Here is an 18,018-nt window from a genome sequence, read left to right as displayed (position 1 = left end):
TTGGGGTGGGGGGAAGGGGCAGCCTCTAGACTTAATGGTGACCTTGGTATGACACTGCCATGGAATAGTGTGGCCATTGGGCACAGCCTGTCACAATAGTAGCCCATCCATGCCATATTGTGGATTTTCTCATTAAGTTGTGTCTATCCCAGATATATTAGTGGCTCATCCTAAACATGGTAAGGGGATGTTCAGGCAATACCGACCTTATCACTTACCCACATTTGAAAATATTTGTATCCCCAAATGGAAACATGATGGCTTAAGTTTATTTAGAGTGGGACATTTTGACACTGTTCTGGTTCTCCTAAGTGAGAGTACTCAACCATTAACATATTTTGAGCATCCTTATCAACACTGTATCTATTCCAGCGATCATGGTGGCCCTGGCATTATGTAAGCCATCTTGGTATATTGTCAGACTTGTCTATAGAATTGAATGTATCTGTTTGCGGCTTAATTATATGCCCACATGACATCTTGTTTGCATCCTTGACAGACCTGAGGACATCCGCAGCATAAAGACACCATCCTCGACATAGTAAGAGCACTTGTGAGATAAATATGGCTATTCAGATTATAATGGTGGCCCCAGCATAATTGTCAAATTATTGACATATTGAGGATTCTTGACACAATTCTGGTCGTCCCTACCAAATTCCTGTCGTATATTGCACAGTACGGGTATTTGACAATGAGAATTGGGTATGGATGTAATACAGCAGTGTACTTGATGAAAATGGTAAGCTGCAAGTTGTGGACTAAACCCCCAAAAGAGACTTTTTTTCTCCTTTCAAAAAAAAATTGTCCATAAAATTGTGCCTATTTAGTGAACATGAAAAAGCCTGTAAATTGGGCACATTTTCTTGATCTGCACATTTATAGCTTGGTATTCACCCCTCACCACTATTGGTATGCACAAACTGTAGCAGTGAAAGTGCTCCCATTTTAGATACACTCCTGCTGTAGCATTGAGAGCACCCATAGATACACAGTGCCACTAAGCAGCCCTTCATTATAAACCACTGACAACTTAATTTTATTATTATTATTTTTGAGTACAAAAAAAATCTATAGTTCTGTATCATCTTTCTGATATGTTCTCCCCTCCAGACATTTAAAAAAAGAAAACCACCCTGAAACCTTTAACCACCTCTCCATCACCCCCACAATACTGTGTCCATTTCATGACCCGACTCCTGTTGCCTTGATGCCCCCACGCATGTCCGGAAAGGTAGTAACGGAAGTGGGCATGGTGAGGGTTCTGTCTATGGCTTGTTGTTGTGTATCCTGGATTCCTTTAGAAAGATCACACCAACTCTCTGCCTTTTTTTATTTTTCATAATGTAGTTCAGGCTTGCCTCTTCCGTTTCCTTCAAAAATGTTGCCTGAATGTCTTCAAAATGGCTGCCTATGACATGCCCATCCATGAGCACTTGAGAAGCATTGCTGTCTTTCACTCTGGCTTGTATTCTTTTGCTACATGCGTGTGTCCCGATCCCCACTTCTTGGGAAAATGCATCACACATTTGCTAAGAAATATTTCCACATACAGAGTTTTTCCTCTACCTATATAAATGTTGTTTGATTGGTTATTTGGTACCCATGTGGGTCTTTCTGTTCCATGCTTTCATATTTCCTATGGGGCATACTTTGATGATGATTGCAGTGTAGCTGCTGGTGCTGCTGGTAGTAGTATTGTTGGCATGGAGTGCCAGAAGGGTAGCTTAGAGGTGTGAAGTTATACCCATCTGCTTGTCTGCTACTCTGGTATTCCACGACTTGGTAATTCTGAAACATGTCCATAGACTGCTGCGGGCCCAAGCTCTGCAGGATCCTCTGGCGCTGTAGCCCCATGGGCCTGTCTTCTTGTAGTATTGCCGGGTGAGTGCTCTGCATCCTGGCATGGTTCTGGTAAGGGTGGCCTGCGCATCGCTGGAGGGTTCCACCAGGATGGGCCTGGCAGCCCTGGGAGAAGGGTGGAGAAGTCCCCATGTGTTCTGCGGGTTGGGATCCAACCTGAAAATAACCAGAAGATATTTTAATGTCAATCAAAAAGCATTTACACCCTTGAGTGTACAACTTTACTAAGTAACAATAGACAGACAGCCATTATCCACTTCATAGTCTGGATGGTACAGTGTTTCAAGGACACCACCCCCAAAACACCCCCACAAGCTTCCCATCACGCAACCCATTTAATATAAAACAGCTCAAACCCAATAACCACAGCATGGATCTGTTCTCTAACTTGAAGCACTCGTGCATTAACTTATCAAACTAAACATGAATCTTCGAGTCCAGATGCTATCCCCTCAACACGGATGCACCAAAGCTTTCTTCAGACTATCTGTGGCCCCCAGGTCAATATTGTAGTTCCTAGTTGATGCCACTTGACTAAATAATGCCCATCACCTGAATTTACCATCTCCAATAAATTAGAAAGGGAGAGGATGCTCGTGTCTCTCTTAAATAGCATCCATAAAAGGGTATAATATAAATATTTCAACATGGAAAAATGGACAAATAAATTAGTCCACTGATGAGACAGATTATCTATAAACCTAGAAGGCTACGTGGATCTGATACTGAGCAGCATTGAAGCTTGGGATAGATCAGTTCATTTGTTGATTGCACTGGTGGGGTATGGACAATGATTGAAAAGGTGAATGGACGGAAAAGTTAGTTGGATTTGGTACGCATGCGGAGGTGAATGGACAGGTTTGAACTTTTGACATTTAGACTCAAATGCATTGAAAAGGTTTAGAAAATTGAACTGGAAATCTTTGAACCTCACCAAAGGGATTAAAAAAAGAATTGATGGATAGGCTGGCAGATTGATTTTGGAATATATTTCAAACATTTGTGGAGAAGGAGATGTTCGTTTTGTTGATTAATTTGGCGTTATATGAAAAGTTTTGTTGTCAAAATAATGTGTGTTCTATCACCTCATAGTCTTATCAAAATAGTGAGTATAAGTATGATCCTACAAAAATATCATGGCCATAATACTGCAATGTGTGCTGGCAAGACCATACAGGCAAGTCTTGATTCACTAACCTTACCCCAAATATCTTATGGGGTGGGCAGTATTTGTGGCGTTCAGCAAGTGGGCTGAATTCCACACATCACGTGGCACGTGCTGATTTTTACTGCCAGAAGCTTGTCCCACAATGTAAAATCTGTGTGTAAAAGGCACCATGCGATGCACCAGAGGGTGCTGCTTCTTTCAAATGCCTGAGTAGATTTTCTACTCGAGTGACAGCTTTCTTAATGAGAACAGTCGCAACCTGCCGTGACCACTTGTGTTGAGAAATCTTACTGGGAGAAGATCTAGTGCCCAAAAATCATCATAGGAGATGCAAAGCCCCGTGCTCACCAACTTAACGAGTTTTGACAGAGTTCTATGTTCGAAGCGGAACACAGAGTGGGCAATACGCCATAAACTCTGCAGACGGAGCCCAAGTGTTCACCCACCCCTAATATCTATACCTTCAAGGTACAGAGATGTGGAGCTAAGCAGAGTAAATCTGTGCTCGCCTACACAGACCTGCCAACATGAAATTGGAATCCATATCCTAGTTGGATATTTTTGCAGAAGGGTGATCTCCTACTCAACATTTGACGTAAAACCTCCCACTAGAATACAGCACTCACCTGAAGTAGCCTGGAGCCCTGGATCACCCACAAGGACTCTTTGTGATTTTTCTTGTGCTTCATCCGCCGATTCTGGAACCAGGTCTTCACCTGCCAAGCAAAGCAATGAGATGAAACGTTCTGCCTGCAGTCCCCATGGACAAACGTTGCCCCACCCTAGATGCGCCCTCCACCCTCCCATGCCCTGCTCTCACCTGCTGGTACGTGAGGTTGAGGTCCATGGCCAGCTGCTGGGTCTGGGGGACATTCATGTAGTGCTGGTTCTGGAACCGCTGGTGTAGCGCCATCAGCTGCTCCTGGGTGAAGTAAGTGCGCTTCCTGGTCTTCTTCTCTGGACCACTAGCCTTGTCTGGGGAGAGCTGGGTGGACGGCTCCACTTTCACAATGCTGGCGGAGTCTGGGGGAGGACAGAGGGCACCATCTGCGCACGACAGAGGACCGCACTTGCCTGTAACAAAATGGAGGAATGGAGAGGAAATTGTCAGACATCCCTCTTGTACCACTCAATATGTAAAAAGCCACATTCCACAATTGTGTGTGGACTAAAATGCAGATTTTCAGACGCAAGTTACTGTTGGTCATTTGCAGCTTTCAAAAGCTTGATGTGGAGGGAGAAAGTCGTGAACCACTTATGTGCTTCCCGCGTGTGTAGTGCATGGCAGTGGATTACTGCATAGATCTTTAGATAATCTGAAGACCACATTGATGCATCCATCAAGGATCTCACCCGCCCCAAGGTGAGGCTTGAAAACCCCAGGTCTTGACTATGAAAGCACCCATGGTTCAGGCACTTAAGTTTGGTCTCATCCTAGTGATGGTGGAAAAACGGACATCAAATAGACCATCTTCTAGGCACTGAGTAAACATGGTCAACCACATCGTTTTACTGGGGGCGTCATCAAATATTGGTTTAATCCCCCCTTCCTCCTGCAGCATTGATCACCCCATAGCTTTTGCCTCCAAGGGCTCCCACAATGAAGGCCCTTACTGTAACATAGAGAACTGTTGACCTATGACCTCCAGGGGTCGACGCTTTCCCCCTAACTGCCCAGTGCCCACTTACACCTGCCTGAGAACCTTGCACAACTTGGCAAAACTCACCGACTGGTCCACTGGCTTGCCGTACGTCTCTCCAGAGCCACCCCTTCACTCATCACAAGCTAGCCCTGTACCACCCCATTAGAGGCATTATCCGCTCCAGACTAGGGCATGCATGCCAACGCCCTGTACACAAGTTTCCCCCCTCACTCCGCACCCCCACGCTTTAAGAAATCCAGCACATCCTGCAGCCGTGCAAACCCACCAACCCTGCACGAAAAACCCCACGGGCGCTTTACACCAATTTCACATCTGGTTCTTTACAGCGCTTAGAAAAGGTACAAGTGCTGTCTGAACACAGAAAAAGGTTAAAGGGAAAGTTTAGAATCGCGCCTTGCTGATCGAACACCTTTACACGTGTGTGTGTGTGTGTGCGTGTGAGAGAGAGAGAGAGAAAGAGAGAGAGAGAGAAGGGGCGGGGCTGGTTGAATTTGCAACGGCTCATCTGCAGCGCTACGAGGCCAGGGATTAATTAAAGGGTCGTTTTCCGGCCGCATTACAGAATAGGTGATGATCATTCCAAAGAACGCACGGATTGGATTGTCTAGATACCGAAGCTGTCCATCATCCCTTTAATGCTTTTCTCGGTGGGGACCAAAGGATTGAAGGGCATTGATAATATTTATATCCAAAAATTAACTGTCTCTGTCACTGACCAGGCACTAAGTGGACGTGAAGCTTTACTTTTAAGCATCCAATTTGCACTTATCCCTATCCAGAGGCACCCTTTGGTCCATCAGTGCACATTGCTGCTTGTAGGTCATTGCCTTGGGTGCGAGTGACTGCATGTATATTACGGGGTATCTATGAGTGAGTATCCACCTGAACTATGGCACTGTAGGGTCCCTTACCATTCTCTTGGAATGTTGTGCTTGCTAAAGGGGAGATTTTTAATCATTTGCTGCCCCCTTATGGCAATACTGTGAACTTCAGCCATAAACGCCATTGCCACGGCCCGCTCAGTGTTATTAAATCCTAGCTTTTAGGATTTAATACAGGGAGAGGGATTCAAGAAGTATAGAGGGGTTATAGGATAGGACGAGAGACATAAAAGAACGGAAGGAAGATAAATAAAGATAGGAATGTTACCAAATGTCCGTCGTGAGTTTGAGTGGGGCATGGCCAAGCCCTGAGACAGATTTATAAACTTTGCTTTAAATGTACTGAGTAAACTCTAAATTAAACAAAATTAACACGAAATGTGCATGAAATACATGCGGGCTTGAATGGGAAAATAAGCATAAAGCACCGACAGAGGGGATTTAAAAATGTCTGTCCTGGATTGGAGACAACGGAATAAAGGCCACGCAGTAAAGAGAAGGTGGAAGGAACGTTCTCTGAAATATCGAAGAAAGGGCGTTCTAGAATGAGTCGCGGGACACCTAGGAATGGGCTCCAGAATGAGCTATGGGGGAGGTGCTCTGCGCGAGGCACGCGGTTGCGTTCTGTGCAGGGCACGCGCCCCTTAATATCCCAGACCTTCTGCTGCTGTATTTGCGTTCCGGGTTTTGTTAGCACTATTCCACAGTAGATCGAAGAGGCGAGGGGAGAAATCAGACATGCAGGGGTGGGGCGGAGGTTCAAGGCAGCAAGTGCTGTGGGGAGGGCAGGTGGGTGAGCAGGACCGACCGGTGTAGGAAATACAAACGTCATCTGCCCTGAATGCCGCCCCCACAACCCCCAAAATATTGACTTAAACCAGGCACACCTCGTGAAAGAACATGATCGCCTCTGAGCGCTTCAGCGCATCTTTAGGACAAGTAAGCGCTATATAGATATATTTTACAATACAATGCAAACTTTGAGTGAGCCCAAAGAGGTGGGGGTGGGGTGGGGGGGGGGGCTCTATCTCTAATGTTCTCCCCACCAGACACGGCGTGCATTCAGCTGCAGGTTTTTATGATGCGGACAAACTTGTAGGGCAATAAAAGGTGCTCACTTTGTATTCCGACATCCTGCAAATAAAGTCTGTTTTGGGAAATTTCATAATATCCGGGTTAAAATCAACAAAACAATCCCCAAACACAGGTGATTGGGATTAAAGCGAGCGACTTTCACTCCACGAATAACCCCCCCTATAAAGCAGAGCGACCCTCTTTAAAATCTATATATTTGAACATACAACGAGCACCTCTTCTGGGTGTGCAGAATCAGATAACACCCGTACCCGCTTCGCGTAGAGGACTCATTGAATAAAAAAAAAAACACACGCATTGACTCTTGGACCCCGCCTGAGCCCCAGACGCCTGGCTTAGCAAGAAGTTAGGAAAATATGAGCGTGGGGGTCTTTCCGAAGGGCGGGGTGCGCCCTTTGGCTAAATCTGCTCTTTTGAGATCCCTGTAGGGGGGTGCGGACACGTTACCCCTCTCAGCTCATGCCCGATGAACTCTTTCCATTGCACTATAGGGCGAAAGTCGTCTTACCTGCTGGCACCTGCGCGTCTTTCTCTGGGCCCAGCGAGGCCCCAGGTGGGGCCTGCTCATAGCGCCGCTCCTCGGCCCAGTTGTTCGGGCCAGGGAAGGCCGGGCACGCGGGCATCGTGAGGGGCAACTTGCTGCGGAGGGGTCAATCCGAGGGAGCCTGGGGGCTGGAGGATGCAGACGATGATATATACCTTCTCAGCCGCGACCACACTTATAGCGCCAACCCAAGTGTGGGGGTGGCCCCTCCCTGCTAGGAGCTTTGTATCACAAAGATGGGCTCACCCTTGGGGGGCGACGGGGCGGGGTACGTCAGGTGAGACAAGTTGTTTTAACCACTGTAGAGTTGGTGCTGAGGACAGTTACAATAGTATGCAGGAGAGGGGTCTGGATATTATTGTAACCGCCCTCAGCCGAGGGGGCTGCGTATTAATAATGTAACTGTCCTCAGCCGAGGGGCTGCGCATTATTGTAACTGCCCTCAGAACCAACTTTATAGTTTATTTTAAGACCAAAACTTTATATTTCCTCTTATTTACGCCGAGATCTGCAGAAACGATCCCTTTTAACTTGGATTTAGACCATTCGTTCACGAGGATGTGAAATGCACAGACCTCACGGATGGGTCTTGCGGACTCGAACACCCTTCCACAGCAGCCGCATTTCTCCACTGTCCTGTGTTTCCACGGCCTCTGCTCCATCCTTCTTTCCACTGCCCTTGCTTGTGTTTATAGTCCTTTCCTATCCCTGCCCTCTAGACAGCTCTTCACTGACCAACAGCTGTTCGTCGCCCACTGATGTAGCATCATCTCTCCACCACCGCAGAGACACTCCCTAAATCTAACTCCTCCCCACAGCTATCCTTCGGATCTCCTCCAAACTCTACCTTATCTTCACAGCCCCAGCTTCACTCCACAGCCTCGGTACCTCTTCCTGGCCCCCACCTTTTCCCCCACAGCATCTCTCTATAGCCCCAGTATCACCCCACAGCCACACGACCTCTTCCTAGCCCTCCCCCACCTTGTTTCCACAGCTGTGGCATCTCTCTACCGCCCCAGCATCTATCTACAGCCCAAGCATCACTCCACAGTCACAGGACCTCTTCCAAGCCCCGCCTTCTCTCCACTGCCCCAGCATCTCTTTCTGACCCTACCTTCTCTCCACAACCCGGAATATCTCCACGGTTCCATCATCACCCCACATCGCCAGCATCCTTTCCTGACCCCACCTTCGCTCCGCAGCCCCGCACCTCTCCACAGACTCCCCATCATCCAACAACCAAGCATCTCGTCCTGACCCTACCTTCTCTCCAGAGTCCAAAATCTTTCCAAAGCCCCACCATCACCTCACATGCTCAGCATCTCCTCCTGACTCTACCTTCTCTCCAGAGTCCACAATCCCTCCACAGCCCCACCATCACCTTACATGCTCAGCATCTACTCCTGACCCTACGTTTTCTCCAGAGTCCACCATCTCTCCACAGCCCCACCATCACCTCACATGCTCAGCATCTCCTCCTGACTCTACCTTCTCTCCAGAGTCCACAATCCCTCCACAGCCCCACCATCACCTTACATGCTCAGCATCTCCTCCTGACTCTACCTTCTCTCCAGAGTCCACAATCCCTCCACAGCCCCACCATCACCTTACATGCTCAGCATCTACTCCTGACCCTACGTTTTCTCCAGAGTCCACCATCTCTCCACAGCCCCACCATCACCTCACATGCTCAGCATCTCCTCCTGACTCTACCTTCTCTCCAGAGTCCACAATCCCTCCACAGCCCCACCATCACCTTACATGCTCAGCATCTACTCCTGACCCTACGTTTTCTCCAGAGTCCACCATCTCTCCACAGCCCCACCATCACCTTACATGCTCAGCATCTCCTCCTGACTCTACCTTCTCTCCAGAGTCCACAATCCCTCCACAGCCCCACCATCACCTTACATGCTCAGCATCTACTCCTGACCCTACGTTTTCTCCAGAGTCCACCATCTCTCCACAGCCCCACCATCACCTCACATGCTCAGCATCTCCTCCTGACTCTACCTTCTCTCCAGAGTCCACAATCCCTCCACAGCCCCACCATCACCTTACATGCTCAGCATCTACTCCTGACCCTACGTTTTCTCCAGAGTCCACCATCTCTCCACAGCCCCACCATCACCTTACATGCTCAGCATCTCCTCCTGACTCTACCTTCTCTCCAGAGTCCACAATCCCTCCACAGCCCCACCATCACCTTACATGCTCAGCATCTACTCCTGACCCTACGTTTTCTCCAGAGTCCACCATCTCTCCACAGCCCCACCATCACCTTACATGCTCAGCATCTACTCCTGACCCTACGTTTTCTCCAGAGTCCACCATCTCTCCACAGCCCCACCATCACCTTACATGCTCAGCATCTACTCCTGACCCTACCTTCTCTCCAGAGTCCACCATCCCTCCACAGCCCCACCATCACCTTACATGCTCAGCATCTACTCCTGACCCTACCTTATCTCCAGAGTCCACCATCCCTCCACAGCCCCACCATCACCTTACATGCTCAGCATCTCCTCCTGACCCTACCTTCTCTCCAGAGTCCACCATCTCTCCACAGCCCCACCATCACCTTACATGCTCAGCATCTACTCCTGACCCTACGTTTTCTCCAGAGTCCACCATCTCTCCACAGCCCCACCATCACCTTACATGCTCAGCATCTACTCCTGACCCTACCTTATCTCCAGAGTCCACCATCCCTTCACAGCCCCACCATCACCTTACATACTCAGTATCTCCTCCTGACCCTACCTTCTCTCCAGAGTCCACCATCCCTCCACAGCCCCACCATCACCTTACATGCTCAGCATCTCCTCCTGACCCTACCTTTTCTCCAGAGTCCACCACCTTTCCACAGCCCCACCATCACCTTACATGCTCAGCATCTCCTCCTGACCCTACCTTCTCTCCAGAGTCCACCAGTCCACCATCTCTCCACAGCCCCACCATCACCTTACATTCTCAGCATCTACTCCTGACCCTACCTTATCTCCAGAGTCCACCATCCCTCCACAGCCCCACCATCACCTTACATGCTCAGCATCTCCTCCTGACCCTACCTTCTCTCCACAACCTGGAATCTCTCCCCAGTTCCATCATCACCCACATGGCAGCATCTCTTCCTGGCTTAACATTCTCTCCACAGCCAGGGGCCAGAGCTATAGGGTACCCCCTCCAGCACTGTGTACGGGTGGTGGGCCACTAACCTGAGCGCTCCTGACTGGGTCCGGAGCATGGTCCGCCCTCCATGTACTTTGCAGAGGGCCCCACAAGTTTTGTTAAGCCACTGACCACAGTATCTCTCCACAGTCCAGCATCTCACCACAGCACCATCACCACCCCACATCCCCAAGCATGTCTTCTTGGCCCTACATTTTTACCACAGTCCAACATCTCTCCACAGTCCCATCATCACTCCAGATCCCCAGCATCTCTGCACAGCCCCACCCTCACGCCACATGCAACCACCTTCCCACGACCCTACGTTCTCTCCTCAATTCAGCAACTCTCCACTGCCCAACATTTCTCCACAACCCTATCATAACCCCAAACCCCTGGCACATATTATTTGCCCTACATTCTCCCCACAGCCCAGCAACTCTCCCCAGTCCCTCCATCACTCCACACCCACAGCATCCCTTCCTGACCCTACCTTTGCTCCGCAGCCCAGCATCTCTCCCCAGTCCCTCCATCACCCCACACCCACAGCATCCCTTCCTGACCCTACCTTTGCTCCGCAGCCCAGCATCTCTCCCCAGTCCCTCCATCACTCCACACCCACAGCATCTCTTCCTGACCCTACCTTCTCTCCTCAGTGCAGCATTTCTTCACAGCCCCATCATCACCCCCACACCCCTGCACGTATTCTCGGACGTACATTCTCTTCACATCCCCGCATCACTGCACATCCCCGTCTTTCCTTTCTGACCCTCCCTTCTCTTCGCAGCCCAACAGCTGTTTGGGCCCACGGATCTCTTCGCCCTCTACAGCCTCGACATCACTGCGCGAATTAATCGTTCGTAGCTCACATTTTCCACAAACTCAGTTTTTTCTTTAAATTTCGAAGAGGACGAGGGGCACTGGGGCGTGGGCAATGACAGCGAAGCAGACCCGAGGATGAATGACGGAGGCCTCTTCTAAGAGTGCTTAGAAGGGGGGGGGGGGTCGTTTCCCGCCCACCCCTAGCTCTCGCCTCTGGGGGACAAGGGTCAATCCGACCTAAACCCGGTTTAGCTGGTCAGGAGGTTTCCCGATTACCCCCGGCCGCCCTGATGGTTGAGGAGGCGCGTTGATGGGCCGTTCACACCTCTTCAGCACCTGAGAAATGGCCGCCCCGGTGCTCCTGGCTCCTCGAGGCTGACTGACGGCTTCTGGCCGCTGACACTCCCCCGACCGACCCCCGCAAGTAGGCGCCAATCTGGCACAACCCGAACCGTTTATGCTAGCACCTTCACGGGGCTCACTCGGTAATATTAAAGAGCTCCTCGCGCTGCCGAACCGTTTTACTTTATTTGATGATGCTGAGCCCCAAAAATATATGGGCAGATTATGTTAGTAAACGAATATGCTCTCGCGTTGTTACAGAGACGCCACCTGTCTCTTTTCTCCCCCTTTAAAGTCCCTGGTAAATCGACCTGCTGTACTCAACATCCCCAAAGAAAGACTGGAATATCCCTCGGCTCTACAAGCGTAGCTAGCATTTGGTGCAGCGGGTGCATTGGCACCGGGGCCCAATGAACCCGGGCAATGCTTTAGTTAGTGCCCCAACAGCAGTCAAAGGGAGCATTTTCCTTGCTTACCCCATGACCCCTGGGCAGACATCTCTCTACCCTAATGCTCGTCCATGTCTGTACATTTTATGTATAGCTCTGACAACCTCCGGCCAGTGATACCGAAGTACTAACTAAAGGCAGGATTGACTGGGTTAGTGGCGAGGGAGACGTGATATAGGGACTGGTGACAGCCATAGGCAGTAGTTTCTTATCTTGGATGAGAAGATATACTTGTAGTGGTAAAGAAGCAACCCATAAACAGGTAGCTGACCACCCGTCCTAAGGGAGCTCTGGTTTTTCAGGCCGCGTTGCTAAGCATGCTGGGACTTGTAGTGCAGAATACCGTGAGAAAGTGCCTAAAATGTAGAATCCAGCATCTGAGGCTTGGGGAGTGGTCTGGGGTGGCGAGAGGGACCCGGAGTGATACAAGCAACACACCAAGCCCTTTGTTTGTCTCCTTGCTCGCCGGGACATCAAGTTTCCAGTCTCTTACTCTTGCTTGACAGCCCAATGGTTTATGGGGCTTGTAGTACGAGTTTGCTTGCATTAGCACTGTCGGTCTTACAAGAGCTTTCCTAGCTCCCCCTGTGAGGGTATATTTTGTTTCTTTGCATTCTGAGCCTGTGAGAAGTTGGCCTGGTATATGATGTTCACTAGTTAAAGTGACCACCTTGTACCATGCCAAGCAACCCTTATGGTGTGGTTGTAAGTCAACCTTTTCGGACTAGCTGCCCTAGTGGTAGCGTAGGCTAAGCAGTCTTTGAGGCTAAACTCGTGAAACGTGTTAAGCAGGCTGTTTTACCAAATGTAACCCCCCTTTATACCAATGAAAGGACACCACACAGATATATATTGAAAATATATATGTATTTATTTCTCAAAGTATCCCCTAGACTCTTTATGAGCACAGGAGCACAAATTGTTAAACAAGAATACGTTAGAATACACAGAAGTTGCACTTTATATGGATAGGCCCTGGTGGCCGCTCGAACCATATACTAAAATAGTGGTATAAGTACCACGAACAGAAAAGGGAAAAGGCCTAGGGCCTCTAGAATCGCTGGGCCTACAAGGAGCTAACTTTAGTTAGTGGCCAGGAGGTCCACGGGTGGCGTGTGCAGAGCAAATAGTCACACGCGGGCTCCCATAGGTTTTCAATGGGTGCGTAAAAGTTACAAAGTTACTGCAAAAAGGATCTTCCGGATGGACTATGAACTCAAGATTGGAAACACAGACACTAGAGATGATACTCTACACTTGGGCACCGGAGTGCCAGCTTTACCTCACCCACAGGAAGCGGGTGCATAGGTCTCGAAGTGCGTCGGGTTTCTTCTATCTGTTCAATGGAGCCTGAAGACAAAGATGCTGCAGGCGGTCGGTCCAGAAGAGATGCGGTGGATCCAAGAGTGGATCGGAGTTGTAGAAGACCTGTAAGCAGAGGGGACAGTGTTCACAGTCACTAGCCAGTGACCAGCGTGGCACCAGGTGGGTACCAGGCGATGTCGGGTGCAAACAGGAAGAAAGGTGCAGCTTGTCTCTGCAGCCACGTGGTCCCTGAAGGTCGACGACGTCCAGGAGTCGATTCACGAGCTGTCCCACGCAGGCTCTCGCTGTCGGCGGTGTCGGCGACTTGATCGAAGCAAACAAGCCTGGGCAAAAGCAATTGTTGTGGAAAACGAAATAAGCTGATGGTTCTGGCCAGCAAGGTCAGAGGGATTGCTCCTTTGGAGGGGAGCAAGGGCCAGTCTGGAGCAATGAGACCAGTGGTGTAGTTCTTGAAGTTTGTCGCCAAGATAGCCACTAGCCAGCGGGCCAGCAACCGGTTAGGCGCGTCGAGTGGCAAAATGCAGAAGGGCCCCACGCAGATCGTGGAGATGCTGGAGGGCTCACCTTTGGTGCAGATGCTGCTCGGGTGTTGGGCTTCTCAGATCCCAAAGCACAACTTGGAGGGAGCCTCGGTTGTTGCGCTTGCAGCTTGTCGTGGTCTTTTCAAGATGGCTGGCTCCACGTGTCTCGGTGCCTCCACGGGTCTCCTCTTTTCAGGGACTGTGGATCGGGCGGTGAGAGGTCTGGAGGTCCAGGTCTTGTCAGTCTCTGGGCTCGGGCTCCGGCGGGAGGCGGCGGCAAAGCAGACGTTGATTCGCTGGATTGTGCTTGCGTTAGCAAGGTGGTCACTCCCTGACCACAGGGGAGATTGGCTTCAGTCCTCTGTGCGGCAGAGCGTCGAAGTTCTCGTCTTCTTCTTGTAGTTAAGTTGATTCCAGGATGTCTAAAGTCTTAGGACACAGCTCCTACCTTTATTCGGATTCTAGGGGCCGGACTACCTGCTAGGTCCCTCCCTAAGGGTGGGACCAGGAAGGGGGGTGGTTACACCCCCAATCCTTTGTCCAGCTCGCCCCAGGTCCAGGGCTGGTGTGCCCCAGGACCGGTTTGAACTGGCATATGCACCGAGGCTCCTTGTGAGCCTCAGGCATGTCTGGTTTCTTTTGAAGCCCTACCTGACCAATACACAAAATCCTGTCTGGGGTGGTGCACGCACCTCCCCTGGCAGGAAACCCTTTGTCCACACCTCCCAAGCTGGAAGGACTCCCAGCAGCAGGAGGGCAGACTTGTGTCTGTGGTGGCAGCATCCATTTTGTGGAGCTGAGGCTATGTCTGATTTTACCCGGGTTTCAGGTACTGTACATGTTGTGTCCCTCTAGAAGGGTGGAATGCTAACCCCGTCGCCAGAATTGGCGAGGGGTTAGTATTCCAATTCGTATGACACCTTACTCGACATGTTTTGATAAAGCCAAACCAAAGATAGCATTTAACCGCGAGGTTCATAATGCACTTTAGAGTATATGGTATGACGATATCTGGAAACAGTAGAAGGAAGTTGTTCCGACCACTTCAGACAGGCTCAGCTCATGCCAGAGCACCACCTCACATGGAACCAAGCACTCTGCCTTCAGGATTGTTAAGGCCTGACATAGGAGTGACTTATAGGTTAACATGTGTCCCATTTAAGGTTAGGTATAGGTATACTACACCTAAGTAAGAGGTGGTTACACCAACTTACCCCAGCTGAGTGATCAGCCAGTTGTGTCAAATTTGTTAGGCCAGGCCAGGGGTGGCACAATACATGCTTCAGCCCCTGGTAGGTCTTAGCTACACCAATGCCCTGGGTACCTAGTGTACACTGGTACAGGGGCTCACAGGGTGATCCACTGCCAATTGGTTATGCACCTAGGGTGCATAGTGTAAATTTAGTAGAGAGAACAGCAGGCTGGGGGTCTGATTGGCAGGCCCACAGCCTCAATATGTCAAAACCCAGTGAAGCAAAAAGCAAAAGTTTGGGGTGACCATAGGATAGCAGACCCTACTCTCCTACACAACCCCCCCAAACGCAGGGACATTAAACTAGCCTTGACCAGTCTCGTCTTCATGTCCTAAGTGGAAGTACCTGGAGAGACCATCTGCATTCCCATGGTCAGTACCTGGCCGGTGCTCCACTGTAAAGTCCATCCCCTGTAGGGAAATGGACCACCTAAGCAGTTTGGGGTTTTCACCCTTCATCTGATTTAGCCACAAGAGGGGCTTATGGTCGGTCTGAATCTTGAAGTGAGTGCCAAACAAGTATGGGCTCAGCTTCTTCAGGGCCCACACCACAGCAAAGGCCTCCCTCTCAATAGCTGACCAATTCTTCTCTCTGGGGGTCAACCTTCTGCTAATAAAAGCAATGGGTTGGTCTTGACCATCTACATTAAGTTGTGACAGCACAGCTCCCACACCCAACTCAGAAGCATCTGTTTGGACAATAAACTCTTTGGAGTAGTCAGGACTTTTCAGGATAGGTGCAGAGCACATGGCCTCCTTCAGGTCATCAAATGCCTTTTGACAGCTTACTGTCCACTGAACCTTTTTGGGCATCTTCTTGGATGTCAGATCATTAAGAGGAGTCACAATGGACCCATAGTTCTTAACAAACTTCCTGTAGTACCCAGTCAAGCCCAAGAAAGCTCGAACTTGAGTCTGGGTGGTTGGAGGAGACCAGTCCTTGATGGATTGTATCTTACTCTCCAGTGGTTGAACTTGGCCTCCACCTACAAGGTGGCCCAAATACACAACCTTACTCTGCCCTATCTGGCACTTAGTGGCCTTGATAGTGAGGCCTGCCCTTTGCAGAGCCTCAAGAGCCTTCTTCAGGTGGATCAGGTGATCCTCCCAGGTGGAGCTAAAGACAGCAATGTCATCAAGATATGTTGCACAAAAGTCATCCAACCCAGTAAGGACTTGATTCACCAACCTTTGGAAGGTGGCAGGTGCATTCTTCAGACCAAAGGGCATCACCACAAATTGATAGTGCCCACCTGGGGTTGAGAATGCTGTTTTGGCCTTAGACTCCTCAGCTAATCTGATTTGCCAATAGCCAGCTGTCAAGTCAAATGTGCTCAAAAACTTAGCAGAAGCTAGTTTGTCTATGAGCTCATCTGCCCTTGGAATAGGGTGTGCATCTGTCCTGGTGACAGCATTGAGACCCCTGTAGTCCACACAGAACCTCATCTCTCTCTTGCCATCTTTGGTGTGAGGTTTGGGGACCAGAACCACTGGGCTAGCCCAGGGGCTCTCTGAGGGTTCAATGACACCTAATTCCAGCATTTTGTGTACCTCAGCCTTTATACAGTCCCTGACGTGGTCAGGTTGTCTGTAAAGCTTGTTCTTTACAGGCAGACTGTCACCAGTGTCCACCACATGGGTACACCAGTCAGTTTGGCTAGGTATTAGGGAAAACAGATGTTGAAATGATTGTAGAACTTGTCTACATTCAGTCTGCTGATGATCAGTGAGGTTGCCTCCAAGGGTCACTCCTTCAACAACTGAACCATCCTCAGGGTTCTGAGACAACAGGTCTGGGAGAGGGTCACTCTCTTCCTCCTGTCCCTCATCTGTAGCCATGAGCAAGCCCATGTCTGCCCTGTCAACATATGCTTTTAACCTATTAACATGGAGTACCCTGTGGGGACTCCTGGGAGTTCCTAGGTCCACCAAGTAGGTAACCTCTCCCTTCTTTTCCAGGATTGTATGGGGTCCAGACCATTTGTCTTGGAGTGCTGCTGGGGCCACTGGCTCCAACACCCATACCTTCTGTCCTGGCTGAAACTCAACCAAGACAGCCTTTTGGTCATGCCAAGCTTTCTGTAAGGCCTGGCTTGCCTCAAGGTTTTTGGATGCCTTCTCCATATACTCAGCCATCCTGGAGCGGAGACCAAGTACATAGTCCACTATGTCTTGCTTAGGCTTTTTGAGAGGTAACTCCCATCCTTCCTTCACCAAACACAGTGGGCCTCTCACAGGGTGCCCAAACAACAATTCAAAGGGGCTGTAGCCAACCCCCTTTTGTGGGACCTCTCTGTAAGCAAACAGAAGGCAGGGTAGAAGGATGTCCCATCTTCGCCTAAGCTTTTCAGGTAATCCTTTGATCATACCCTTTAGGGTCTTGTTGAATCTCTCAACACACCCATTGCATTGTGGGTGATAAGGGGTGGTGAACTTGTAGTTGACACCACATTCCTTCCACATAGCTGTCAAGTATCCTGACATGAAGTTGGTACCTCTGTCAGAAACTACCTCCTTAGGAAACCCCACTCTGGAGAATACTCCCAGCAGGGCCCTGGCCACAACAGGTGCTGTAGTGGTCCTAAGGGGAATTGCCTCTGGATACCTGGTGGCATGATCCACTACCACCAGTATAAATCTGTGCCCAGATGCAGTGGGAGGATCCATGGGACCCACTATATCTATTCCCACTCTTTCAAAGGGGACCCCCACCACAGGTAGTGGTATCAGGGGGGCCTTTGTTGTGCCACCTGATTTGCCACTGGCTTGGCAGGTCACACAGGAGCGACAAAACTCCTTGGTATCTTCGTTCATGTGAGGCCAGTGAAAGTGAGGGACAAGCCTGTCCCAAGTCTTCTTCTGGCCTAAGTGTCCTGCTAAAGGAATATCATGGGCCAAGGTAAGAAGGAAGCCCCTAAAT

General features: G+C 49.8%; 1 pseudogene across 1 annotated transcript in view; it reads right to left on the bottom strand.

The window, feature by feature from the left end:
- Positions 1–365: 365 nt before the first annotated feature.
- Positions 366–18,018, bottom strand: part of LOC146812860 (homeobox protein NANOG-like) — a 494,597-nt pseudogene continuing 476,944 nt past the window's right edge. The window contains exons 5-7 of the transcript XR_014966928.1: positions 3,852–4,105; positions 3,658–3,747; positions 366–2,019 (exon numbers count right to left, since the gene is read on the bottom strand). The product of XR_014966928.1 is annotated as a homeobox protein NANOG-like (transcript). The remainder of the gene's footprint in view (positions 2,020–3,657; positions 3,748–3,851; positions 4,106–18,018) is intronic.

The sequence above is a fragment of the Triturus cristatus genome, chromosome 7 (genome assembly GCF_964204655.1).
Source record: "Triturus cristatus chromosome 7, aTriCri1.1, whole genome shotgun sequence".
NCBI classification, from domain to species: Eukaryota; Metazoa; Chordata; class Amphibia; order Caudata; family Salamandridae; genus Triturus; species Triturus cristatus.
The sequence above is the reverse complement of the archived record's forward strand: the minus strand, read 5'-3'. Positions and strand labels throughout refer to the sequence as shown.